This window comes from Podarcis bocagei (assembly GCF_964188305.1).
Source record: "Podarcis bocagei genome assembly, chromosome: 4".
NCBI lineage: Eukaryota > Metazoa > Chordata > Lepidosauria > Squamata > Lacertidae > Podarcis > Podarcis bocagei.
Genome location: NC_138128.1, coordinates 11,920,785 through 11,942,352, shown reverse-complemented (window position 1 = coordinate 11,942,352; position 21,568 = coordinate 11,920,785). Strand labels below are relative to the sequence as shown.

Genomic DNA, 21,568 nt, shown 5'->3' with positions numbered 1-21,568 from the left:
CAGCAGGGAATGGGGGAAATCTACAGCAAAAGAGGATTTCCAGGTATAATTTTCACTACAAACTAGAACAGGGTTCTCAACCCCATCCTTGCCAATAAATTGAAGAGATGCAACATCAGCTTACCTGAGACAAATGCCCCAATTCTAAAGCATCACTTTGAACTAACCCCCTTTCCCACGTAAGTACTCGCTTCCCACACAGTGGTCACAATCCACAGCCTTGCACTGCATTCTAGCACCGCCACATCCATTGCACCTACCAAACAGATTGCTGGCTCTGGTGGTGCCTATCAGAGATAGGAGGAGGGAAGAGGATCCAAATAACTGGGTGGCCACCCACTCGCAGACCTGACCCAGCCAAGATACTCGTTTGCAACAGCCCTTACGTGCGGCACCCGTTGGCGCATGAAGACCACATCCAGCAAAGGTAGCCAGTTGCCTCGAAGAAACCTGCAAAGATTGCCTTTTGCAGGTGTTTGGGTTCTTCAATGTTTAAAGATACAAGCGTAACGGGGTTTGAGATATGGGCATTGCCACACAACAGCCTAGTTCACCAGAGGCATAAAACGGACTGAAAAAAGTAGTGTGTCAATAAGAACAGTGGCATTAATGGTCATTATTATTCTTATTACTTGATTGCCTTTTGCCAGCTGAAAAGCTAAACCTAGCAATTTCCTGGAGAATCAGGGCATGGATTCTAACCACTTGTTGTAGCAGGACGCACCAGCACACACAGTGGCAAAAGGGAGGCAATAAGCTCGTGTGAATGAATGAGCCGCCTGCGGTATTATTGTTGTTGTTGTTGTTGTTGTTGTTGTTACTACAATGAGACATGCACATTTGGCTGTGAATTTAAAGCCCCCTCCCCATTTTTAACCAGGAAATAATATCGGGGGGGGGGGAGTGAGAAGACACCAACAACATACAGTCTGGCCACAACCATTCATTGCGGCAGTGTGCCACTGTCACGCCCACATTTGTCTTCTGATCCGCCCCTGGGATTTCCGCGAAACCCGGGAGCTTGCAGAGAAAGTCCCGGGGTGGGAGGGAAATCATGGCTATCTGGGTGTGCCTTTAAAAAGCCGACGTCGCCACCACCTCCTTGGGTAACGAAGGCGCCTTTTTTGCGCATTTGCAGTCAAAGAAGCCGCGCATCGCATGCATGCACGCACGCTAACAAAAAGGAAAACGCGGGCTGGATCGATATTCGCATTATTAATGCAGGGGGTTCCCCGTGGGGAGGGGGGGAACACGACACACACGGAATTGTCTTTCTTTACAAATGGGCGTCGCCACACTTTTTTTGCAGCAGCCTGAGCAATGCCTGAGCCTTTTGTTAGCTAGGGAACGGATGCGAACAGCCGCTTGCCCCCTTAATCCGGAGTGAACCCGGACTTCGGTTCCCCAGCCCCCGACTCCCGATGCAATGCACGCGATTCTTTCAGGCGACCCTCAGCAGCTGCTTTTTGCAGCCTCTGCGATCGAGCGCGGTTCCAGCACCAATCAATCAATCAATCAATCAATCAATCCAATTATCGACAAGGGGATCTACTCACAAGACTTGGCGAATTTCCCTCCCTGTGCGTCGCCGTCTGCGCCTCTGCTGCGTTTTTTCCTCCTCCTTTTCTGCTTCTTTTGTTTTCCCGCTTTCCCTTTTCTTTCCGTTTAAGGCTCCACTCTGAATGTCACAAAATAAATGCGTCCATTGTGCATTGCAACCACCCCGAAGCCTCGCTTGAACTGGAGCGGTTCCTCTCCCACTTCCCCCTTTCCTCGTGTGCTCATCCAACGTGATGGACAGTTGCTATGGTTTCGCATCTCTGACGTCAACGACATTAAAGAGAAAGAGCTTTCCTTTGCTGCCTGGGATAACTCCCACCAAGGAGCACAAAAAAGAGACAGACAGAAAGAGGATTTCTTGTGCAGTCGAGCCTGGCAGGGCGTAGTCCAGGCACCTCCCATTTCTTCCCACTGAGGCAGCTATCACTCAGTAATTACTGCAGAGATATTAGGATTACTAAACCTTGCCAGGGATGCTTGCATACTGGGCTGGCACTACTATTAGGCTGACTGAGGCAGCCGCCTCAGGCGGCAAGGTGCTGGGGGGCAGGCAGCAAAGTGGTGGGTGATGTCGGCCAGCCCTGTGCCCCATAAGGCACCCCGCCACCCTCGGGGGGGTGGGGGTCGGTGTGGGGCAGCGTCTCAACCCCCATAGTGAACTTAAGGGTCAACAGCTAGTCTGGTCAGCTTCTGAGTGTGGAAAGGTTGTTGGAGGCAGGGGGAGAGGGAAAAAATAATAATCATCCCCTTTGTCTCAGACAAGGAAAATGCCTTGGACTCACAAATATTAACATGCACTTAATGCAATAAAGTTTGTTTTTCAATATACATAGTATTGTGTTCAGAAGTGGTTCTGTCTTAAAGGTAAAGGGACCCCTGACCATTAGGTCCAGTCGCGGACGACTCTGGGGTTGCGGCGCTCATCTCACTTTATTGGCCGAGGGAGCCGGCGTACAGCTTCTGGGTCATGTGGACAGCATGACTAAGTTACTTCTGGTGAACCAGAGCAGCGCACGGAAACACCGTTTACCTCCCCACCAGAGCGGTACCTATTTATCTACTTGCACTTTGACGTGCTTTCAAACTGCTAGGTTGGCAGGAACAGGGACCAAGCAACGGGAGCTCATCCCGTCGTGGGGATTTGAACAGCCGACCTTCTGATCGGCAAGCCCTAGGCTCTGTGGTTTAGACCACAGCACCACCCACGTTCTATCTTAGTGTTATCTTATTATTTAAGTTTGTGTATATAATTTCATACTGAGTGACATTGCCAGCGGTGTGTTTTTTTATTGTCCTGGCCTTTTTTATTGCCATAGCAGCAAAACAAACAAGCAAACAAAGTGAATTAATTGATCCCCATGTAACTTCCTGACAGTAAGAGCTGTTCGACAGTGGAATTTGCTGCCAAGGAGTGTGGTGGAGTCTCCTTCTTTGGAGGTCTTTAAGCAGAGGCTTGACAACCATATGTCAGGAGTGCTCTGATGGTGTTTCCTGTTTGGCAGGGGGTTGGACTCGATGGCCCTTGTGGTCTATTTAACTCTATGATTCTATATTCTAATTTACTGTCGGTTAATTGATGTCTGAATAGTTGTTGTTGTCTTTTAAGTAGCTTTATCACTAACTGAGTGAATTCAGTTTTCAGGATATGGAAACTAAATACTGTATATCAAATTGCCTGAAGATCACAGAGCAGTATAGAAATAAGAACAATTATAAAATACTTGGCAAACAAAAATACAAGTTGATGCAAAATGTTGACCCATAGGACAGGCCTCTGACCCAGAGGGCTAACACAATAAAAATGGGGAGGGGGGTGAGGAACAGAATCCAGCCAGCTGTATGGATCCTGACCTCCCTTAAACCTCTCAAGCTATTTTGACAGCTAGGTGCAGCCACCCATTTGCCCAATTCCTGATATCATCTTCCTACCAGGACAATTATCTTTCCACAAGGGCCAACATTGATGCTGAAATCCAGCATCGCCATAACTCTGCGAATGCAGCTTTCTCCTGATTGAAGTGCAGTGTGTTTGAGGACTGGGACATTTGCAGGGAAACCAAAATGCTTGTTTACAAAGCTATTATACTACCAACCTTACTGTATGCTTGTGAAACATGGACCACTTATAAACGCCATCTCCAACTCCTCAAAAGATTCCATCAACGGTGTCTCCGAAAATTTTTACACATCACTTGGGAAGACAGGCAAACTAATGCCAGTGTACTGGAAGAAGCAAAGATCACCAGTGTTGAAGCAATGATTCTTCAACATCAACTTTGTTGGACCGGTCATGTTGTGCAGATGCCTGATTATCGTCTTCCAAAGCAACTACTCTACGGTGGTACCTCGGGTTAACTACTTAATTCGTTCCAGAGGTCTGTTGTTAACCTGAAACTGTTCTTAACCTGAAGCACCACTTTAGCTAATGGGGCCTCCTGCTGCCGCCACGCGATTTCTGTTCTCATCCTGAAGCAAAGTTCTTAACCTGAAGCACTATTTCTGGGTTAGCGGAGTCTGTAACCTGAAGGGTATGTAACATGAAGCGTATGTAACCCGAGGTACCACTGTATTCCAAACTTAAAGATGGAAAGTGTAATGCTGATGGTCAATAAAAGAGGTTTCTCAAGGCAAACCTTCAAGGAAAATCTTAAAAAATGTAGTATAAACACCGACAATTGGGAAACACTGGCCTGCGAGCATTTCTATTGGAGAACAGTCTTTACCCAAAGTGTGATGGACTCTGAAGACTCTTGAACTCAGAACGAAAGGGAGAAACGTCCTAAGGGGAAGGCTTTTTGGCAAACCCTCACCAGAATCAATTCCTGCCTGGAATTGTGTCCCCACTGTGGAAGAACATTTGGATCCATTTGGATCCAGAATTGGCCTCCACATTCACTCACGGACACACGGTTAAGACGTTTTCATGGAAGACAATCTTATTCGGCTACTAGTGTTCACCAAAGAAGAAGAGAATCAGGTGAAGTGTTTTCCTTTGCCTGTGGGGTTTGAAATCAAACCCCCTAGGCACAGATGCAGGAGTTTGGAAATGCTGGTGACTGGTGGCACCCGCAAATCTCACTTTGGGCAAGGATCAGCCCCACTTGAACAAGGAACAATCAGAAGTGCACTTTAAGCTTCCCAATTGTTCCTTGGCAGCCGCATAATTTACTCACCCAACATCAGGTGTGAGGCAGGTGGGTGTAGCTTTGAAGAAACCATTTCATGGGCCAAATTAGGACCCCTGCCGGGTCTAATTAGACCCAGGGGCCAAAGATCCCCCACTGCTGACCTAGAAAATAGACATAAGAGAAATGACAGAGGAAAGCAGGGATGGAGGCTGCGGGTAGAACAGGCGAATAATTGATTATTATATTTCCTTAGGCTTAGTTGCAGTAGGACGATGGTGGAATCAGGGGTGTTGTACCAAAGGCACCACAGAAGATCAATGCCCTTATCTTTCCTTATCTCGTCAGCAGGCAACTATTTCTGGCTCCTTATTCCTCTCTTGCCCGCCTAGCCCTCTTGCTTCCCCAGGCTGAATGAACACAGGCACTGACACCCAAAACAAGAAGCGTGATTGTCACCAGAATGTCTCTGATTCAAAGAGGTCATTTGTTATTTGTTGCAGCTGCTGTTTATTCTGTTTCATCTGCTGTCTGGCCCATTAGCAATTAATACCTGTTTTAAGGAATAAGGAGCAACGCCTTTTAAAAAAACAGCAACAACAGTTTTCTTCACAGCATTCCGTGACGAAAACAGATACGTTAAACACATGACGCTCCATTTATTTCCCCTAATTATAATTTTCTCTTTTATAAAAAAAGGAAAAAAAGCAGAACTTGACAGACTCTGGTTATTATTAGAGTGGAAGAAAATAGATAAGCAATGTGATCTTATCACCAAGTTATAGCAGCCTGGAGAGGGATAGAATTGAGATCGAGGCTGAGATCAGTGTTATGCCAGCACAATTAATGCATACTCCTTCCGCAAATCTGTTTCCAAAAGCCACAGCTAGCATGGCCGATGGCTTTGGATTTGTTGAAAGGAATTCTCCAGTTTAATTTCCCTTCAAGAGTTACTTCTGCATGCTGCCGTGAGATCCATGGTGGGAGTGCAGAATAAAAATACAGTGGTACCTCGGGTTAAGTACTTAATTTGTTCCGGGGGTCCGTTCTTAACCTGAAACTGTTCTTAACCTGAGGTACCACTTTAGCTAATAGGGCCTCCCACTGCTGCCGTGCCACCACCGTGCGATTTCTGTTCTCAACCTGAAGCAAAGTTCTTAACCTGAAGCACTATTTCTGGGTTAGCGGAGTCTGTAACCTGAAGCGTATGTAACCTGAGGTACCACTGTAATGTAACTTCTCAGTATAAACCAACTCTGCAGGGACCCAGTAGGAATAAAGATTGTCTCCACTACAGATCCCAGTCAGTAATGAAACCCTCTATCCCTGAAGGCATACCCTTATTACTGTTGCTCTCTGTAGCTAATTCAACCCCATTTTGATGTGGGATAGGTAAGAAGGGGCAAATTGCAGCAGTCTTTGCTTTAATATGAGAGACACATGTTGTTTTCGTAGGGGTCTGAACTGAGGCCAGCAAAAAGAATTCACACACATGGTAGAAGGTTTCAGTCAGCAAATACACAGGTTGGCTACGTAAGCCTCTCTCAAACCAATTTCAATTCCCAGAACTCCTCTACTTCCGGTAGGATTGTCACAGGAAAAGTATTCTCATTTCCTTCTTGCAATTGCCTTTGGAATATCCCTCAGACCATTGCCAAATAAAACTTCTCCCTTCCCTTGCCTGAACTTTTTACAGCTCTCAGTATTAGGACCCCTCTAATTACAGTCCTGATTCACAGGCATCTAAAGGGGAGTATACATTTTATGGTCTATTTCTGTTATAGCTTATTATTTGTTAGGATTCAGGGTTGGTGCACACTGTTCCTTCATATGCTCCCAGTAGATAACACAAATACATGTACACAGAATATGGACCAGGGCAGTCCAACACACAGCCTGAGGGCCCCCAATACCTTTTTTGGTGTCTCTCAGCAATATTTGATGTCCCTCCCGCCACAGCTTTCCCAAAGCCAAGAAAGTGAGGCGCTGGGCTTTGGGAAGGATGTGTGAGAGCTCTGACTGGGTCCTGTAGTCTTCCTCCCTCCTTCCCAAAGACTACTTAGCGCTTTTCCAGCTTTGGGGAAAAGGTGAGAGGGCTCTAGGACCCTGCCAGAGCCTCACATCTCCTTCCCAAAACCCAGCGCCTTGCTTACCAGCTTTGGGAAGGTAGTGTGAAGGGGGGGCATTAAATTTTGGGTCCCCCCCACTGCACATGACAAGGCAGTGTGAGGCCCACAGGTTCCATGTCAAAGTACTCTTGTGGCCCATTTTGTGCAAGGATTCCATTCCTCCTCCTCCCCCCTCCATGCGCCGACAGAGTGCGCAGAAGCCCCCCAGAAGAGGACATTACAGGGGGCAGGTTTCTTCTGGGGTGGGGGGCCAGAACCTAAATTAATTAAGTACTTTCAACGCTTTTCAAAAATTATTGTGGATCCATGGTTATGTCCTGTTGTGTCCTCTTCCATCCCTGTTCTGCCCTCTTCTGGGTCCAGAAGGACCCGCACGTCAGTGTTCACACATCAGTTGGACATGCTCAAAATGGCCGCCGTCTATATAGACTGAGAATGCCAGGACAGCTAGCTAGCTAGAGCTAATTGCAAAGGCAGTAAGTGCCAATGGCTATTTAGCCAAAGGGCTCCTGTAAAACATAAATAGGTATCCACTTTCTCATGGGAACCCTGACATTTGCAGAATAACCACCACCTATGGGGAAGAGAAGAGAACTCAAAACAGTCTGAAGATGACCCAGTCCTAATGGGTCACATCCATGATATACCGTATTTTTTGCACCATAACACTCCCTTTTTTCCTCCTAGAAAGTAAGGGGAAATGTCTGTGCGTGTTATGGAGGAAATGCCTACGGGTGGCATGCCTACGGATTTTCCTCCCCTAAAAACTATGTGCGTGTTATGGTCAGGTGCGTGTTATAGAGCGAAAAATACGGTATGTTTAAAGGATGCATGGCTTCTGTCAGATAATAGATTTGATTTGATTTCCTGAATTTCTATGCTGCTTTTGGTCCAAATGAATCCCAAAGCGGCTTATAAACAAAAAAATAACAATAATAGAGTAAAACAGAATAGAGCATCACAAATGCAACATGAATGATATAAAATGTTTAACAAATAATCCATAGAACAATTACAAATAATCTGTAAAATAATTGTAAGTAATCAGTAAAACAATTTTTATTATTTAAACACGTTTTTCATTCAAGATTTATTGGTTTAATGGGTGATGTGCCAGGGGAATTAGTGGGGATACAGTTGGAGACAGTTCACCTATTTCTGCTTTCCATGCTTTAAGCATGGTCTGAGAACCTGTTTATGTTGTGGGAATTTTCCTTAGTTTGTTTGGGAGGAATGGGTATGCTGTGGTGCATCTATTTTCAATTGTGTTCCTCTCCAGGTATACCCATTGTTTTGTCTCGTCTTCTAGTATATACAGGATTATGTGGCGTACTTGGTTGGCGATGTAATATGCTTCTGTCTTGGGGATTCCCCATCCTCCTTCTGCCGTTTGCGAAGTTGGGCTGGGGGGAATCCAGATTGGGAGGGTTTGGAATAGGTAGGTTAGTTTTGGGAGGGTGATCATTTTGATCATGGCCATTTTGTCTGAGAGGGTGAAGTTGGTGTTGTTCCATCTCTTTAGGTCTTTGTTTATTTGTCGCCACAAGGGGTTGTAGTTGTGGAGGTATAATTTGTTGAGGTTTATTGTTATTTGTACACCTTGGAATCTGAACTTGGTGCATGAAATATACTCAGAGTCAAGAGTAGATTTCATGTTCTTTATTCAGCTCATAGTGGTGAGTCGGAATGGAAGTTCCCCCAGAATGTCTGCTTTATATACATTATTTACACAATGGGCCCCACGTGATTGGATAATTCTGGGATTCACCTGTAGGCCAATCAGGTTGAGGATTCACTTCCACCTGGAGCTGGATTGGGTGGCTCCTGTGAACCAATCAGACTGCTGCCTTTTGGATCCTATTCAACTCAGTACATAACTGTGCGCCAAAGTTTTATCTTGGTGATGTTGGCGAATTCTTTTGGGGTGTGAGGGGGAGTGCTGAAGCAGTTAGCTTCTAACTTTGCAAAATTTACCTGTAGGCACGACACCATTGCAAATGTGTTGAGTTCTCTGATTAGGGAGGTTGCTGTGTTTATGGAGTCTGGTGTTGTGACCATTAGGTTGTCTGCAAAGAGCCCTAATTTATAGGTTCTGCCTTTTATTTCCACTCCCTTGATGTCTGTGGCTGCTTGGAAGCGGATAGCTCAGTAAAACAATTATAATCTGTAAAACACTATTAGCAAAGCAGTAACTAAAAAATAAGAGAAACATCACAATTACAGCAGAAGAATCATGGGAAAGTGTAACTGATCTCAATGGGACTATTATCTGGGTAAGCACTCATAAAGTCAACTTGCAGCTTTCTTTGGATTGGGGCTGCTGTCTTTAAAGGGACACTTTGAGAAGGGTTTTTTTATTGTGGGATCAGTGCTACTCATGCCTAAAGTTTTTCATAGCATGCAATTTTTTCACAGCACCCCCACAATGCCATCAGCATCAAAATGCCAATCTAACCCCTCACACAACTCAATTAATTTGAATTTACCCTCTCTGGTGTGCTTAAGGGGGTAAACAAAAAAGCCACCAATCAGCAGTTTGAGATATGTGAATGTGTAGTTTTGCTGCGTATGCACTATACCTTTAAAGCACATTTGAATCACATTCTTCCTCTCAAATAATTCTGGGCACTGTAGTTCACCCCTCATAGACTTACAATTCACAGCAATCCTTAACAATCTACAGTACCCATAATTCTTTGGGGGTGGGGAATGTGTTTCAAGTGTTCTTTAAAGGTATAGGTGGAGTCTAACACATAAAAAGCATTGTGAAAATGCTTTTTTAAAAAAAAAACGTTTTGAAAAATACAGCAAATTTGCCATAGCTCACCATCTCCATCTAGTGTCACATTTGCATAATGCACTTTGCAACACACTTAGAACATTTTATTTGTGTGTATGCAGCCTCAGTCCCCATCTGGAAGCAACTTGTAGAGAGAAGGTGAGGGAAAGTGATGAAAGCCAATGATCTGGTTATGTAATTACTGAGGACAGCAGTTTCACACATGAGTAGTGTCATGAAGCAAAAACTGTTGCGGTAATGCACATGAGGTTATGCACAAAACCGACCCGAAATGGGAGTGAGTGACTTTCAGGTCAGATGATGGTTGGGGTTGACAGGTAGGTCTAAACAAAGACACAACTGATGAATCCCGTTAGTTCAACTTCAGCAGGTGAAGACTGAAGGATTAAATGGTTTGATGCAAGCAAGGGACTAGCTTGCTTTTTTTCTTCTTCTGCTAAAAACCAACTTCTTAAATACTGAGTAACTCTTTCCCTCCCCGCACTCCATCCTGTCATCTTGACAGTTACATTAACAAAAAACCCTGTTCCCTGACAACTTGATTATCATATGAAACACCGGAGGATATAACTGCTAATCTTTTGAGTTGAGCTGTAGAAGCTGAATTCTGAATATTAAGTTTTAGCCACATTTAATGATATTCTCAAAGCCTGCACATACATTAATTCCTCTGAAATCCACAGAAAAAAATGTCAACTCGGATTGAACACCACCGTGTTAAAAGAGAAGTGCTCAGTGGATCGGCCATAGATAGGCCACCTTAGAAGGTATCATCATGAGTTCCACAGTGCTGCCAATATTGGGCTTGGACTGACAGGCACTGATGCAGGAGGAGGTGGAAGAGGAAGACGATGAAGAAGAAATGGGGGTGCTGAATTGCCAGAACATGGAGGGGGGCTCTCCACTTTCCACCTCTATTTCAGGGGTGCTTTGGAAGGAGGAGTGGGGACGCTGGCTCTCCCCTTGGAACTTCTTGCAAAGGGGACAGCCTCTGTGGAGGCTGGGAAGGGTGCAAATGAATCAAGAGGTGTCATGGACTGGCTGGAGGTAGAGGAGTGAGGGGGGGCACCAGCTGGGGAACCCCCAAGGGAAACCCCCAGAGGGAAAGGGCTCAGAGCCAGGGGAGAGGTGGTGGGACAACCATGAGTGGTCAAAGGGAGAAGGAGGAATACACTGGGAGGTTAAGATGTTGGAAGCTGAAGAGGTAGCAGGGTTTAGTGAGCAGGAAGAGGCTGTGACAGAGAGCAGTCCAGAAGAAGAGGCAGCAGCAGAGTCAAGAGGCAAAGTGGAGGCAGGCTGCTGAAGAAGCCAGGGAATCTCCCCCTCCTGCTGCGACCAGCTCCCCACCCACCTAGTCTCCCAGAACACATAGAGCAGGCACCCCCAAACTCGGCCCTCCAGCTGTTTTGGGACTACAATTCCCATAATCCCTGACCACTGGTCCTGTTAGCTAGGGATGATGGGAGTTGTAGTCCCAAAACAGCTGGAGGGCCGAGTTTGGGGGTGCCTGACATAGAGGAATGAAGAGAGAGGAGCAATGAGAGACAAGACTACAGAGCCTTAGGCTGCTGGGTTAGGAACCAGGGGAGGCACCTTAGAGAGTGGTGGGAAGGGAGGGACCTTCAGTCGTCGCCAACCGCCTCATTGGGGCAAGACCTACTGGGAAGAATTGCTGCAACCACTAGGCCCGCACCATTTTGGTTTCTTTGGATAAAGAGTTAACTTCATTGACACCGGGTGTTTTATTGCTGACCTTGAAGTTGCCCATCAGGAGGGAGCTTCCTGGACAGCAAACTGCTCACAGTCACAGTCTTCCCCACTATGGAGAGATGTAGAATATGTAACTTCCATGCAGATATGTGTCCTCTTTTACCCTCTTTTTTAAATAGATGTGCTTTCTCTTTTTTTGGCAATGCATTAAGAGGCTGCCACATTTGCCCTGGTGTTCTGAGGTCAGCTCATGTACCCCAAATCACGCTGACAAGAGTGGAGAGGATTTGCATTTTTATTTTTTTAAATAACTAGTCTTAATGAAGTTTGTTGTATAGTGCCAATGCTTTGTAGCACTGATTGGATTCTAAATGCCTGCTAAACAACCCAGCAAGGCTGCATGGGTTACTCACAGCTCTCTATAGCTCCATGCAAGCTAATTTGTGTTAGCTTGTGTACGTCCCCCAGGCAGGATACAATGTGTGTGTTGTTCATCTTCTTTCATGGTCAAATACTCTAAATCAATGGAAGGATGTTACTTAGTGACATGTGACTAGCAAGGGAGGCCAAATAGTTGCCTTTGCAAACACTTCCCATGAAGAAAATGCTACCTATAATTTTGTCATATTTCAGGACATTTGGTGTGATTTTAAAAGGAATACATTTTTTTATTTCTTTCTATTTTTGCATTAGTCTTAACTTAAAGGAGCTCTCACCGTTTCAGCAGACAGGGATGGTAGCCTTCTTGGAACAATGAGGATAAGTCTGTGTGTACACGCCATAGATTTAAAGCAGTGTTTTTCAACCAGTGTGCCATAGTCAGGGGTGCCACGGGCAACCCTGGCCTCTTTTCTTCCCTCCCTCCTCTGATGCCCTCTGCTATGTACTGAGTTGAATAGGTTCCAAAATGCAGCAGTCTGATTGGTCCTAGAACAATAGAATTCAGAATGCAGCAGTCTGATTGGTCCACAGGAGCCATCCAATCCAGCTCCAGGTGGAAATGAATCTGCAGCCTGATTGGCCTACAGGAGAATCCTGGAATTAGCCAATCATGTGGGGCCCATTTTGTAAATAATGTATTTAAAGCAGACATTCTGGGGGAACGTCCATTCCTCCCTCCTCACCACTATGAGCTGAATAAAGAGCATGAAATCCACTCTCGACTCCGAGTATATTTCACCCTCTCGTGTCTCTGCCTCCCAAAGGCTTGTGAGGCAGTTTGTTGCAGCAGCCCCGGCTACAAGCTCCCCAGGCGAATGGTGCCTCTGGGGCTGTCCTGGTGCTGCTGTTTGCCAGGAGCTGCGGTGGCCTCAGAATAAGGTGCTGGCATCAGGTTCACCTTTGACCAGTCTCTGTTGGACCACTAAGGCTGGGGGCATCCTCTTCCCAGGCCCCTGCGGGGTGGCGTAGGAAGGCACCTCTCTTTGGGGTGGGGGTGCTGCCCAGAGGACTCCCAAGGAGAGGGGAGAGGAGAGGAAGGGGGCTAAGGGAACACTCCACATGGGAGGGTTTTCAAAATGGGGTGAGGGGATGCTGGCTCTGCAAACAAGGGGTGGCATAACTGAACTTCTGAGGCTCAGAGTGCTTTTCCCCCCCTGGGGAGCTGCAGAAATAATGTAGTTGGTCAAGTGAGCCATGGACTTAAAAAGGCTGAAAACCTCTGATTTAAAGTACAGTGGTACCTCGCAAGACGAATGCCTCGCAAGATGCAAAACTCGCAAAACGAAAGGGTTTTTTGTTTTTTGAGCTGCTTCGCAAGACGATTTTCCCTATGGGCTTGCTTCGCAAGACGGAAACGTCTTGCAAGTTTGTTTCCTTTTTCTTAAAACCGTTAATACAGTTGCGACTTGACTTCGAGGAGCAACTCATAGCACCTCATAGCGGCAGTGGCGTAGCGTGGGGGGTGCCAGGGGTGCCGGCCGCACCGGGCGCAACATCTGGAGGGGCACGAGTCCAGAGGGAAGGGACAAGTTCCTTCCTCCGCCGGGCTCCCCGCCGCCACCGCCAGCCTTGCGCCCTAGCGCGCGCGCCCCCCGCCGTCGCTGTGGCTGCGCTCCGCTCACTGCTCGCAGGAGGAGCAGCCGCTGCAGCAGCGCCGGCGCCGCCACCGACGCCTGGCCGGGCACGGGCAGCCTCTGCACCCTGCCGCCGCCGCCATCCCCTCGGCCCAGCCACAGGCGGCAGCTGCTTCTGCCTCCATCCTCCTCCGGGCAAGCAGCGTTGTTTGCGCGGCAGCGCCAGCGGCAACTCACAGGTTAGGGGTTGGGGGGGCTCAAATTACTTGCCTTGCCCCGGGTTAGGGGGCGCAAATTACTTGCGTTGCCCCGGGTGCTGACAACTCACGCTACGCCGCTGCATAGCGGTGTGGTAGCCTTTTTTGAAGACTTTGGTGATTTTTGAAGCATTTCCAAAACTTTTCCGACACCGTGCTTCACAAGACGAAAAAAATCGCAAGACGACAAAACTCGCGGAATGAATTAATTTCGTCTTGCGAGGCACCACTGTACAGTGGTACCTCTGGTTATGAACTTAATTCGTTCCGGAGGTCCGTTCTTAACCTGAAACCGTTCTTAACCTGAAGCATCCCTTTAGCTAATGGGGCCTTCTGCTGCCACTGTGCCACCACCGTGCAATTTCTGTTCTCATCCTAAGGTAAAGTTCTTAACCCGAGGTACTACTTCCAGGTTAGCGGAGTCTGTAACCCGAGGTGTTTGTAACCCGAGGTACCACTGTACAGAGCATAGGAGCCGACTCCATGGGGCTTGAGGGGGCCCGAGCCCCCTCAAAAATTTGTTTGGGGGGGGCTCCGCCCCCCCAATAATCTCCGGCGCCCCTCCAGCAGAGCGCCACCGCCGCCCTCCCCCAGCCCAAAATGCACAGGGTCGGGCTGCATGCCTCCTGCCCTCCCTCCCGAGCAAAAGCTCCACCCAATTTCCGCTCTGGAGCTGATTGATAGGCGCAGCACGCTCTCCCCTATTCGCTCACGAGGAGGCGGCGCCACTTTATTTGCATATTCATGAGCTTATTTATTATTCATGAGCTTTCCCGGGGCCCCCCCCCAATATTTTTTATAAGCCCGCGTCCCTGGTACAGAGGTAGCCATCTTCTTAGTCCTACCGTTGCAGAGGCATTAATAGAAAGTGAATTACTCTTCACCCTCTTGAGATTTGATCATCTTTTCTCTCATTTCCACTGGATGCTTCCATCCTTTCCCCATCTTTTCTCAAACCAGGTGAAACCTGACTCTGTTGCAGATTACTTTGAGATAATCTTCCACCTTGACCAATATTTACAGCTTCACCCATGTGCAGTGACGTAATTTCCCCATTTGGAACACATGCCTTTCCAGATGATGCTATTTTATCAACCTGTGTGTTTTATCTGAATTGATCTTTTAATTAGCACTCAACACTTTATTGATGATATATAAAACGTTAGTGCAATAACACTCAGATGAAATCGTGTTATACTGCTAATTAAATACATTATCTTTTATTTTAAGAAAACACACCACTGCCTTTCCGGTCACAGACACCAAGAACCCCCATATATATATATGCCATGGGAATGATGTATTAATTTAAAAACTGCTATAATGCTTATTGTTGTTATTATGATTACAAAATGGCTGCTCAGGTTAATTGTACCTTCCCATCCTGAGCTCACAGCATTTGTGTGGATGGGACATAGAAGGATATATGTACTGCAAAAGCACAATTCTCTCAATAGTGTGGTGAAGTTAGTTGCAATTCCAAAAGGACAGGGGTTGCCAAACTTTTTATGGCTGTGGAAGCACTTGGATTTTTTAGCAAGCGCTGTAGGTGCCATGCTCTCTAGCTACTTCCAGCAGAATTAATCTGGAATACTATGTCCAGTTGCAGGGAATACAATTTAAGAAGGTGATTGATAAGCTGGAATATGCGCAGAGGTAGGCAACCAAGTCAAGGGTCTGGAAACCAAGCCTTGCGGCTGAAGGAGGTGGGTATGTTTAGCCTGGAAAAGAGGAGACAGAGAAGAAATAGGATAGCTGAAGAAAGGGCTGTCACATGGAAGATGGAGCAAGCTTGTTTTCTCCTGCTGTGGAAGGTAGGATTCAAGAAAGGAGATTCCGACTAAACATCAGGAAAACCTTTCTGACGGTAAGAGCTGTTCAACAGTGGAATGGACTCTCTCGGAAAGTGGTGGACTCTCTCCTTCACTGGAGGTTTTTAAGCAGAGGTTGGATGGCTTTAGTTGATACCCTGCATTGCAGGGGGTTGGACTTGATGAGTGCTCTACGTGGGGCTACCTTTGAAGTGGCAGCTAAACTGGTGACTGGGGTCAGCCACCGAGACCACATAACACCGGTCTTGAAAAACCTACATTGGCTCCCAGTACATTTCCGAGCACAATTCAAAGTGTTGGTGTTGACCTTTAAAGCCCTAAACGGTCTCGGCCCAGTATACCTGAAGGAGCGTCTCCACCCCCATCGTTCAGCCCGGACGCTGAGGTCCAGCGCTGAGGGCCTTCTGGCGGATCCCTCATTGCGAGAAGCAAAGCTACAGGGAACCAGGCAGAGGGCCTTCTCAGTAGTGGCGCCCACCCTGTGGAACGCCCTCCCATCAGATGTCAAAGCAATAAACAACTACCTGACATTCAGAAGACATCTTAAGGCAGCCCTGTTCAGGGAAGTTTTTAATGTGTGACATTTTAGTGTATTTTTGGTCTCTGTGGAAGCCGCCCAGAGTGGCTGGGAAAACCCAGCCAGATGGGCGGGGTACAAATAAATTGTTATTATTATTATTATTATTATTATTATTATTATTATTATTATTATTCCAACTCTATGATTCTATGAAATAGGTGAAAGCAATATCATTACAGCGGGATCTGTTGCAGTCATCCCTAAAGCTGCTACTTTCTTCTGCACTGTTAATGACTTCCCGGACATTTCCTTTAAATGCACCTTAGCATCTGGAAGTGAAAAAGCAAGAACGTCCTCTGCTTGTCTTCCCCTTCAGTCCTTTCGTGCACCACTCTTGAGCTGAAGCAAGGAAAGGGGTCAGCAGGTAAGAGAGGAGGGAGAGGATGAAAGAATCAAGGAACACAGGAAGGCGCATTACTCAGAGTCCTCTCACTGGTCCATCTTGCTTGGTATTGAATGACAGCAGCTCTCCAGGGTTTCAGGCAGGGGTCATTCTCAGGAGATGCTGGTCATTGAGAACTTCTGCATGCAAACCAGATGCTCTACCACTGAGCTGCTGTCCAAAAACAGTAGCATTAGATGGGGAAAAGAAGCAGGAAGGAATAGCAGTCGCAAACCTGAGAACACATGCACACACAGAGGGAGATAGCATGGGGCAACCTTATTGTAACTCAGTACGTTATTATCTCTCCATCCTCTTTTATTTTATGTGGCCAAGTTTTGTGTGTGTGTGTGTTTGGGGTGGGGAGATTAAACTGGCCATGAAAGACCGTTTCAGAATAAAATTTAATGGCTTTTCAGAATTCCTATTCTTCTTTTGCACATTCACGTCCATGGAGGGGCCTCTCTCGCCCCTCTGCTAACCTCTTGGACGCAATTTCTGAAGTGGTTAGGAAATGCCCAAATTATTCTTGTCGTTGGAAGTTTACATTTTGCAATGCAGCCCTTTTCCTGCAACAGGAAAGTGTGGGTGTGGGTGGGTGTCTGTACAAAGTGTGGGGGTGTGCCGGGGGGGGGCGTTCAGGCAGACTACAGCGGTTGCCATAGTGAGTGGCTGGCTTTAAGACTTAAGTATAGGATTGTACGTGAAATATCCATGCAGTTAATGACGATGGTGTCTTGTGTTTCCCGCTAGGGGTGTCATCTATGAGCAGCCTTCCCTCCCCTCCCCGTGGACTTAAACACTTGTTATTTCATTTATCTGTTTATTTACACTTCTGTATCTCTCCAGATGGCAAAACCATGCCTGTGAGTTGGCTAGCCATATTGCTTTCGGGGGAGCCGGGCTCAAATCCACCATCGTCTTTGGGGGAAGGCAAAAGCAACCTCTCGCCGAAGAATTGATGCTTTTGAGCTATGGTGCTGGAGGAGACTCTTGAGAGTCCCATGGACTGCAAGAAGATCAAACCTATCCATTCTGAAGGAAATCAGCCCAGAGTGCTCACTGGAAGGACAGATCCTGACGCTGAGGCTCCAATACTTTGGCCACCTCATGAGAAGAGAAGACTCCCTGGAAAAGACCCTGATGTTGGGAAAGATGGAGGGCACAAGGAGAAGGGACGACAGAGGATGAGATGGTTGGACAGTGTTCTCGAAGCTACAAACATGAGTCTGACCAAACTGTGGGAGGCAGTGGAAGACAGAAGTGCCTGGCGTGCTCTGGTCCATGGGGTCGCGAAGAGTCGGACACGACTAGACGACTAAACAACAACAAAAAGCAACCTCTGCAGAGAAAGGCAGATTGTGTTGTGCTATGGTGGTCAGAGTGGCCAACTAGGGCCTGTGAGAGCAGGGAAGAAGAAGAAGAAGAAGAAGAAGAAGAAGAAGAAGAAGAAGAAGAAGAAGAAGAAGAGGAGGAGGAGTAGTAGTAGTAGTAGTTTGGATTTGATATCCCGCCTTTCACTCCCTTTAAGGAGTCTCAAAGTGGCTAACATTCTCCTTTCCCTTCCTCCCCCACAACAAACACTCCGTGAGGTGAGTGGGGCTGAGAGACTTCAGAGAAGTGTGACTAGCCCAAGGTCAGCCAGCAGCTGCATGTGGAGGAGCAGAGACGCGAACCCGGTTCCCCAGATTACGAGACTACCGCTCTACACTACTACCGCTCTTAACCACTACACCAGGGATCAAATCCCCACTTGGCAAAGTAGCTCAGTGGGTGACCTTGAGCCAGTCACTGCCTCTCAGCCTAACATAGCTCGCAGGGGTTTTTTTTGGAGGGGGGGGTTAAATGAGGAGCGGGGAAAGAACCATGTCTGCCACCTTGAACAGCTTGGAGAAAAAAACTGGGATAGAAATGCAGTAAGTCAGAATGTACCCTCTCCTCTCCTGGAACAAGCTGGGTGGCTCTAGGGCAATATGTGTCCAATTTCCTCTCTCCCCGGAGCGCACCCTTGCCCTCCCACACATTCTGCAATCGCCCCTTGGCTTGCAACTCCCTCTGAGCCCATCTGGCACCAAATAAAATGCATGTGGTGTCATGCAAATATTCCTGCTCATGGGAGACTCGGTGTGCCTCTGGCTGGAAGTTCAGTAGGGTGCGGGCCTATTTGACCTTGACTAGAAGAGATGTAAGGGTCACGGGTGGTGCTGTGGGTTAAACCACAGAGCCTAGGACTTGCCGATCGGATGGTCGGCGGTTCGAATCCCCGCAATGGGGTGAGCTCCCGTTGCTCGGTCCCTGCTCCTGCCAACCTAGCAGTTTGAAAGCACGTCAAAGTGCAAATAGAAAAATAGGTACCACTCCAGCGGGAAGGTAGTATAGTGTATTTTAAAATGGGGTTTTAGAATTTTTAGGGGATTTTGAATGTTTTATGTAGTTTTGTAGTAGTTTTATGTAGTTTTTATGTTGTTTTATGTAGTTTTGTGGTAGTTTTATGTAGTTTTAATGTAATTTTATGTAGTTTTCAATTTCATTGTTCCGCAAGGGACAGTGACAATAAAGATATCGTATTGTATCGTATTGTAAGGTAAACGGTGTTTCTGTGCGCTGCTCTGGTTCTCCAGAAGCGGCTTAGTCATTCTGGCCACATAACCCGGAAGCTGTACGCCGGCTCCCTTGGCCAATAAAGTGAGATGAACGCAGCAACCCCAGAGTCGGCCATGACTGGACCTAATGGTCAGTGGTCCCTTTACCTTTAGAAGTGAGGCAGGTGGCACTGTGGTCTAAACCACTGGACCTTTTGGGCTTGCCAATCGCAAGGTTGGCAGTTTGAGTCCGTGTGACAGGGTGAGCTCCCTTTGCTGTGTCCCAGCTCCTGCCAACCTAGCAGTTTGAAAGCATGCCAGTGCAAGTAGGTAAATAGGTACCGCTGCAGCGGGAAGGTAAACAGCGTTTCCATGTGCTCTGGCACTCATCATGGTGTTCTGTTCCACCAGAAGCAGTTTAGTCATGCTGGCCACATGATCCAGAAAGCTGTCTGTGGACAAACGCCAGCTCCCTCGGCCTGAAAACAAGATGAGCGCCGCAACCCCATGGTTGCCTTTGACTGGACTTACCGTATTTTTCGCTCCATAGGACGCTCCTGACCAAAAGACGCACCAAGTTTTTAGAGCAGGAAAACAAGGAAAAAAATCTGACTCAAATTTTGTACTAAACTATTTAAAACAACAAAGTGTGTGGCTCCTGTCCACTTTGCTGCTTTAAAGCGAGCCATGGTATATAATGAGGAGAATGTAAAAAGGACACATTCCATTATAATGTAGCTGTTTTCATTATCACTGGGAAGTCAGTATTGGCAGCAGTCACAAAAACTAAAATTTGAGCATTTTACTGTTACTAATCAAGAATATTAATAGTCAGGGAGAGAAACCAGGGCTGTGCAAATGAGAAGTGCTTGGGAGTATGGAGGAACAGCAAAATAATAATAATAATAATAATAATAATAATAATAATAACAACAATAACAACAACAATAATTTATTTATACCCCGCCCATCTGGCTGGGCCTCCCCAGCCACTCTGGGCGGCTTCCAAAAGAATATTAAAATACTGTGAAGCTAAAGATCAAATGATTGTGCTCCAGTTCCTAAATCTCTGAAGTTTTCTCAAAACAGGCATGGTTGTTTTGAAAGGAAGATTCAAAATGGAGTGACTGAGCAAAGAACAGAGGAGGAAAAGAGGGCAGATAAATAGCTTCCATTCAATACCAAGAGAACACAATGTTTTTGGTTTAGTATAGGTGGACTGTACTTGTAAGAACTTGTATAATGAATTATAGAGTTGCAGTGGAATATCAGAGCCTCTTTTCAGCAGTAAAGATTAGCTACTAGGAACATGGTCCACACACACACACAGGATGTCTGGTTATAGCTGTGCAGTTTAAACTGTTCCTGAGCCAGATACCTGCTCAGTTTTAGCTGAAATTACTATTACTGGTTTGTGGAGATCCTTTGCATGTATTTATGACTATTTCCCCAAAACTGCTACTTGAAGAAATCCCCAAACTTACTATTTTTAAACTTCAAATGGAGCTCAGAATCCAGTTAGGCAATCCTTTGCAGCTGAATTAGGAGGCACTGAGAGACAGCAATTTGCTGCTCCCCACCCTCCACCCTCCACCCCAGGAGCACACAGCCTTCCCTCTGCTTGCAAACCTTGCAGGGACTTCAGGGGAAAGCAAAGGCTGTAGGCAGAGCAGTGTGGCTCCTCCCCCCACCCCCAAAAAGCACCCCAGCAGCACACAATCTTCCCTCTGCTTCCAAACCTTGCAAACCTTGTCGGGACTTCAGGGGAAAGCAAAGGGTGTAGGCAGAGCAGTGTGGCTCCTCCCCCCACCCCCAAAAAGCACCCCAGCAGCACACAATCTTCCCTCTGCTTCCAAACCTTGCAAACCTTGTCGGGACTTCAGGGGAAAGCAAAGGCTGTAGGCAGAGCCGTGTGGCTCCTCCCCCCACGGGGGGGGGGAGCAGCCCGGGAGCGCACAGCCTTCCCGCTGCTTGCAAACCTTGCAAACCTTGTCGGGACTTCAGGGGAAAGCAGAGGCTGCCGGCACAGCACCGTGGCTCCTCCCCCCACCCCCAAAGAGCAGCCCAGGAGCACAAGACAACAGCGATTTGGCTCCAGGGAACACACATTCGCTCCATAAGACGCACAGACTTTTTCCCTTACTTTTTGGGAGGGAAAAAGTGCGTCCTATGGAGCGAAAAATACGGTAACCGTCCAGGGGTCCTTAACCTTTACCTTACCTAGAAGGGAGCTCCATAAAATCTGGTCCACCATATTGAACACATGGCTCCTAGTGGAATCATAAAATTGGAAGTGACCCTGAGGATCTTCTGGTCCAGCCCTCTGCATTGCAGGAATATGCAGGAATAATATGAGGCTCAAACTTGCAACCTTGGCATTATCAGCGCCACGCTCTAACCAACTGAGCTAGCCATGAACCCAAGCCATGGGGGAGCATGAAAAGCCACTCTGCGAAATACCTCAGTGATAAGACAGGGAAATAAGGGTTCAAGCAGTCCTTGAGGTATGGCAGGCCCAAATTTTGAAGGACCTTGTAATTTAACACAATAGCCTTGAACCTGGCCCCATCACGAAATAGGACATGTTTGCTTTCAC

General features: G+C 46.9%; 1 protein-coding gene across 1 annotated transcript in view; it reads right to left on the bottom strand.

Moving 5' to 3' along the window:
- The window catches only part of GNB4 (G protein subunit beta 4), a 40,315-nt gene extending 38,428 nt beyond the window's left edge, over window positions 1-1,887 (bottom strand). The window contains exon 1 of the mRNA XM_081190592.1: window positions 1,557-1,887. The gene's annotated coding sequence lies outside the window, so the exon portion shown is untranslated. The remainder of the gene's footprint in view (window positions 1-1,556) is intronic.
- Window positions 1,888-21,568: the final 19,681 nt, after the last annotated feature.